Source organism: Lynx canadensis, chromosome D2 (assembly GCF_007474595.2).
Source record: "Lynx canadensis isolate LIC74 chromosome D2, mLynCan4.pri.v2, whole genome shotgun sequence".
NCBI classification, from domain to species: Eukaryota; Metazoa; Chordata; class Mammalia; order Carnivora; family Felidae; genus Lynx; species Lynx canadensis.
Genome location: NC_044313.2, coordinates 30,241,492 through 30,248,575, shown reverse-complemented (window position 1 = coordinate 30,248,575; position 7,084 = coordinate 30,241,492).

Sequence of the window (7,084 nt, the reverse complement as noted above, 5' to 3'; positions counted from 1 at the left end):
GGTATAAAGTGTTTTAAAATGTTGGGGCGCCTGGGTGGCGCAGTCGGTTAAGCGTCCGACTTCAGCCAGGTCACGATCTCGCGGTCCGGGAGTTCGAGCCCCGCGTCAGGCTCTGGGCTGATGGCTCGGAGCCTGGAGCCTGTTTCCGATTCTGTGTCTCCCTCTCTCTCTGCCCCTCCCCCGTTCATGCTCTGTCCCTCTCTGTCCCAAAAATAAATAAACGTTGAAAAAAAAATAAATAAAATGTTCAGAAAGGAACACATAGACTCTATCTGTGGTAACCATAAAATGCAGAGGCTGATGCACTCTGCAGGGAAGACACCTCTAGATTTTGAGAAGGTGGGAAGGATGTGGGAGCGCTGCTGGACGAGGCCCCACTGGCGGTGGGGGGGGGGGGGGGAGGAAGGTTGGTGGCAGACAAGCATACGGAGGGGCTCTCACCTCCATTTTTTCCTCTCATTTGTCTCCCACAAAGCAGAAGAGACCTGAAGCCTAGAGACTTAAGACAAAGAAGGGCAGATAGCACCCAGGCTTTGCAGGAGTAACAAGCAGGCGACCCCAATTCTTCCCTTTCATGGTTGCTGAGCATATACAGAAACACTCACACGGTGCTTGGGTGGGCACGGAACAATGCTTTTGGACTTCAATCTGAGAAATCCACACATGTCCACAACTAGGTCTTTCCAGAGTAACAATGTATCTTACATTCCTGGGCTCTTGCTGGTCACAACTGATGAGGCAAAAGGAGCAGGCACTTCCAAAATGCAGGCACCACAGTGGCTCACATGGGGGCCAAGCAACCTTGGACAGTCTCTGAACCTGTTTCCCGGCTGTGAAATAGGCTTGGGGTTGCTGGGAGGGTCACCTGGGGCAGGGAGCGGGCTTTGAACGCTGGACACCTCCCACATTTTAGTTCAAATTGCTATCACAACAGATGGAGAAACACAGGTCCGCAGCCTGGGGGCATTTTCCTGGGGGAGAAGAAAGGAGCGATGCTCCAGATGCCTGGAATTGCTGGAGAGGAGTTAAAATCGCAACAGAGGGAATAACTGAAACCCACACAGGATGAGCTCTGGACAGAACAGCTTCAGGAGGCTCAGGAAGAGCCCAGGAAAGTCTTCAAAGAGCCAAGCGGAAACATGGCAAGTATGTGCATGGGGCCACGGAGGTCTGTGATTAAAGCAGAAAGGAGAGAACAAATAGTAAGAATTAACGACTTGCAGACAAGAAAGGAGGGGGAGGAAAGGCCTCTGCTCTCCCTGCAGCACTTCCTGCCTCAGGTCCCGGAGGAGGGAGGAGGCGAATGAGGCGAGGAGCTTTGAAGGAAGAAACGGGGCAAGTCACAACCACATCCTAATGACATAATGAGAAGGTAAGAAGAGCAATTTCCAGATCTGTCAGAGAATGTGGGCAGGACTGCGGCTGCAACACAATTTGGGGGTCCCCTCTAAGATGCTACTGACAGAAGGGGAAAGAAGGGATTTTCATATCAGAAACCTTGCCCAGGGACACAGGAGCCCTGGGCACAGAGGAAGGACTCTGGAACTTTATCCAGGCAACTGGTGTCTCAGCATCCAGAGGGGAGGGGAGCTGGAGAGAGAGCAAAGGCTGGCCAAGCCCACACTCACCTCCTGGGGTGAGCCTGGTAGTCACTTCCCTGCTCCATACCATGTCACATCTTCAAGAGCCTGTATTCGATGCCGGGACTGGTGTTCGAGCAGCACTACCATCAGTGGTGACGGCTGATAGAGGAAACTGAGGCACAAGCATGTTCCCTGAAGCAGACGGAGCCTCTAAGAGGATGGTCGTGACAGACCCTGGGCTTGTAAGCACATCAGACCTGGCTTCTGATCCCTACTAACCACGTTTCCTCCGAAACAGACTTGACCCCTCCGTTGCCTTGCCGAGTCTCAGTTTTCCCAACTATCAAATGGGAATGACATTACCTCCCTCAGAGGGTGACGGGGGAAAAGAGCCTGAGACAACAGGTGCGGTGCCCGGGATTATTCCCCAGTACTTCACTCAAGAAGGCCCTTCCTTTCCAGAGCAGGAAGGGCAACCAAGGTCCCTGGAAAGGCAGATAGAGTCTTAGTTCGCAGCTGCCCACAGACATCGATGCAGGCTCAGAAAAGTCACACGATTCCCTTTTGGCCCTCTCCTATCTTTCCAAGCCCGGGGTGCCTTTTAGAAAGTGGGAGAGGCTAAACCTCTTAAAAGAAATACCAAGAGCCGGTAAATGGTGGGCAGTGGGGGCTTAGCCCCTGGGGTCTACCTTTTGGCTTTGTCGTTGGCCCTGTCTGCTCCTGACCGAGCCCCTGGTTTGCTCCTCTGGGGCCTGGTGGCTTCTTTCCTACTTTTAACTAGTGAAACTAGTTTCACTAGTTTCTTAGAGTCTGCCCTAGACTTAACATTTGCCCACCTCTCCTGGTTGGGCCCTTCCCCTTCTGAGCTCTTTCTTCCATAGCGTCTGGCTTTCGCAGTTCCTGAAGCCTCGGGTCTCAGACTGTCTCTCAAATGTGCAAAGTTCCCCATCTCACTTCAGCAGAGTAGACTGCACTTATTTACCCTGAAGGGTGAATGAGGCTTAACTCGGGAATGTATTTGCAGCCGAGAAGTACAGGAGGGATGAGACCTGGAGGGTGGCAGGTGGTGTGAATGCACAGGCACCAGGCTTCTAGGCCAGCACACACCTTCCGTAGCAGCGTGATTGCCCCTTGTCCAGGAGGACCCCTTCCTCACCCCACAGACACATTCTTTCCAGGTTGTCCAGGGATAGAATGAAGTGCTAGCTATGGGACTCGGGCCCCCAGGCTTTGGCAGGCTTCACCTTTTAGCTGAGATCAAGAGTGGATTCCCTGTGGGCTGAGGCCTTGCTGGGTGCTGGACTGGGCCAAGTCCCCCTTCCACCCCTGCCACCCTGGGGCACAGACTTCTCACCTGACAAATGTGACCAAGACCTGCCGGCAATGAGCTCAGCGTTTTATTCATTCGCCTGCTTTGACACGTAGTATTGGAGCTAGTGAGATCCCATTAGCTCTCCCCTGACCCTGGGGCTTTAAATTTTCCATTGAATTCATTTTAACCAACATTTATTGGCTGTGTGCAAAGCTCTGGGCTTTCAGCATAGAAAAGAAAACGGTGAATTGGCCCCGGGGGAACTCGCCCTCACGGTATAACAGGAACAAACCTGTAAGTCCAGGCTTCTAGTACAGGGCTGGACATGGGGCTGGTGAGTGAGCTGCCCACTGGAGAGGGCAGGGGCCAGGGCAGTGGGTGTGCTGCTGGTCCAGAGAACTCCAGGGGAGGGGAGATTTGATGTGGGCCTTCTTAGGAAAGGGTCTTCTGCAGACAGAGGGGACCTCAGGAGTAGAGGCCTGGAGGAGCGAGTGTGGGCAATGCCTGGGGCAGGTGGTGGAGAGAAGCTGGAAAGGCAGTTGGAGCCAAGCTGAAGAGGTAGTTGGGGCCAGACCACAAAGGGCATTGGTTAATATACTTGATCCTGAAGTCCAGAAGTGTAAGCGGCATCACAGGGGTCTGTGGTCTCCCAAACTGTATGGACATATCTGAGTGTGCATGCATTTTTTTGAGTGGGAACTATACATTTCATCAGAGTCTCAATGAGATGCATCACTGCTGATATAGACCCTGGGAACCCATCAGAACATTGCTCCCATTTAAAAATATTATTTATTACAGGGGCGCCTGGGTGGCTCCGTCGGTTAAGCATTCGACTTCGGCTCAGGTCATGATCTCACAGTTTGTGAGTTCGAGTCCTGCGTCGGGCTCTGTGCTGACAGCTCTGAGCCTGGAGCCTACTTTGGATTCTGTGTCTCCCTTTCTCTCTGCTCCTCCCCTGCTCACACTCTGTCTCTCTCTCCTTCAGAAATAAACATTAAATTTTTTTAATTAAAAAATAAAAATATTATTTATTACAGAGGTTTTCCAAACCTACCAAAAGTAGAGGGAACAATATAAAGGACTCAATATCCTACCTTTAACAAGGTCCAGCTCGTGGTCAGTCTAGTTTCCACTGTACCTCCCTTTTCCCCCTCCTGAATTAATTTGATGCTAATTTCAGACATCACATTGTTTTGATTATAAATATTTAGTATGTGTCTCTAAAAGATAAACACTCTTTTTTTAAGTTTATTTATTTTGAGAGAGAGAGAGAGAATCCCAAGCAGGCTCTGCACTGTGAGTATGGAGCTGATGTGGGACTTGAACCCCACAAACCGTGAGATCATGACCTGAGCTGAAGTCAAGAGTCAGATCCTTAACTGACTGAGCCACCCAGACACCCCAAGACTCTTAAAAAAACCAAACACAACCACAATACTCTTAAGTCATCTAAAATGTTTAACAATATTTCTTTAATATCATCAAATATCCAGTCAGGTGTTCACATTTCTCCTCCCTTCCCTTTTTAAAATAGTTTACTTAATTCATATAAAATTTGTAGATAGCTTTTTAAAGTCCCTTTAATTCAAAGTTTCCCCTTTCATCTCTTTTTATTTCCCCTTGCAATTTTCTGTTGACGAAACCTGGTCATTTGTCCTGTAGAGTCTTCCATAATCTGGATTTTGTGGGCTGCAGGCCAATGGTGTCATGAAACATGTGCCTTTATCCGCATGCTTCCTGTAAATTGGGAGTTAGAGCTAGAGATGTTATCAGAGGTAAGTTTGATTCTTTGGTTTTTTTTCCAAGACTACTTCAGGAGGTTCAGAAAGCCTGGTTGTCTCCCTTCCTGCCATCAGTGAGGTTTTAAACCGGGAAAAGAAGAGCTAGGCATTTCAGAAAGGTCTCTCTGTGGAGTGCAGCCTGGGCAGAGGTAGGGAGATTGGAGGCAGGAAGGCCAGTTAGGAGCTTCCTAAACCAGTTGCTGCTTTCCAGCCTCACAGATTATCTCCTGCAAACAAGGGGGCCTTTGTGTTTGCATTTATAAGGCCTGCTGGAGCTGCAGGCATCCCTCTAAAGCTACAGACTTGTTTTTGTGACCTGGAGGGACTTGGGAGCCACCTGAGGGCTACGAAGCAACTAAATACAGCAAAATAAATGAGCCACTTTTATGGCGATGTTTGCTTTCTCTATGTCTGCCTGAAGTTTGCTAGGTGAATTAGATTTCCAATGTGTTGCCTGTCTCAGAAACATAAAATCCCCAGGGGTTAGGAGGTGGGATGGAAATGACTGGAGCACAGGGAGAACCCCCTGCCTGTGAGGTTTGGTGTGTGTGTTTTAAAGGAGAAAAACAGCAGCTGTTTTTTAACGGCAAATGCTTAAACAGTGAAAAAGCCCCAGATTGCAATATCTCATCTTCCCAAAAAGGTACAAGGAACTTAATGTTTGAGAGTGGTTTTAAATTTCTTCAGGGGCCAAAAATATTCTGTTGTCTCTATGCCCATCAGTTACGCTCAGACTCTCTTTGAAATGCAGGGGCAGGAGGTGGGGGTGGGGGGGGGAGGAAAGGAGGGAGGGAGGGAGAGAGGGAGAGAATCTTGTCCCACCTCCTTTTGGAATGGGAACACATAAAAGAATTCAGTAATGTAATTTTTGAATGTAACTAGGCTTATTTTCTGATAGTCTTGAGTCATAAAACCAGACATTAATTTTAGAAAACATTTGGATTCCAAGATGCAATAAAATCATATTGGATGCTGTGAAACATTTTAAAGTGTGCTTTTAAAGGAAAATACACTTTGGATAACTATTAAGGAGTTCAGCTATTCAGAATAAATTATAAAAGGCAAATAAAAATGTACTTCGATTATATTTTGAATTTTGGCACCACACCTTAGAGTTCTGCTGTTGCAACAAGAACTGCGGCTAAACAGAGCAGACCCCACAGGGCCCATCACCCCCCATTGCCCCCACTCCCCAAGTTCTGCAGCTCGATCTAGTACAAACTAATGTTGATGGCTCCTCAGTGTTCATTTCTGAGTGTTTCAAGGAGACCGATATTAAGAATGAACAGGTTATTGTGGAATGACCGTGTTGTGCATGGAGGGAGCAGAGAAATAGGGGAGGCCCGGCCCTGATGTGCATACCCAGGTGCTTTTTGGACAATGGTTGAGGAGGGGAAAGGAAGGACTCTGAAGTCTGATGAACCAAGGTTTTAGAACTCGACTACCACTTCCTGAGTGACCTGGGACATGTCACTTAACTCCTCTCTCTCCTTAGGTTTTTTTAAATCAATAAATATGTAAAATCAGCAAAAAAATCCTGTTTCTAATACCCAGCAATAAGTGGGGACTAGAAATAATGGCTAGGAAAATTGGCTGTGTGCAAGGGACCAAGTAATTTGTTCAAGAAATGATACATTTTATTACCAGGACATACAAGAAAGTAAATCAATAACAGAGGAATAAATAGCTATCAATTGTAGCTGAGGGACTATTTTGTAATCTTGTTCTGTTATTCAGTAAAGGTAATATAAGGGATTTCTCTGATTTATAAACATTAAAAGTCTGTAGTGTGGTAACTAGCTTCCAAGACGGTGCCCAATGATTCTCTTGGTCTTCATGACCAGAGGAGGAAATATAGCCTCTTTCTACATTGTAAACAGAACTGGCCTTTATGGCCAACAGAATATGGCAGAAAAAAAATGATAAGTCACTTCTGACATTGTCATAAAATACAATGTGTTTACATGCAAATGAATGAAGTTGGATCCTTACCTCACACCATATGCAAAAATTTACTCAAAATGAATCAAAGACCAAATGGAAGAGCTAGAACTATAAAACTCTTAAAACATACAGAAAATCTGTCTGATCTTGGATTAGGCAATGGTTTCTTAAATATGACACCAAAGCACAAAGAACAAAAGAAAAAATAGATAAATTGGATACCATCAAAATGAAAACTTTTTGTGCTTCAAGATCAAAGTCTGATCTGTTGAGATTAAGAAAATGAACACAAAACACACAGAATGGGAGAAGTTTTTATAAATTATATTTGAAAAGGATCTTGTAGGGGTGCCTGGGTGGCTCAATTGGTTAAGCGTCCAACTTCAGCTCAGGTCATAATCTCACAGTTCATGAGTTCGAGCACCACGTTGGGCTCTGTGCTGACAGCTCAGAGCCTGGAG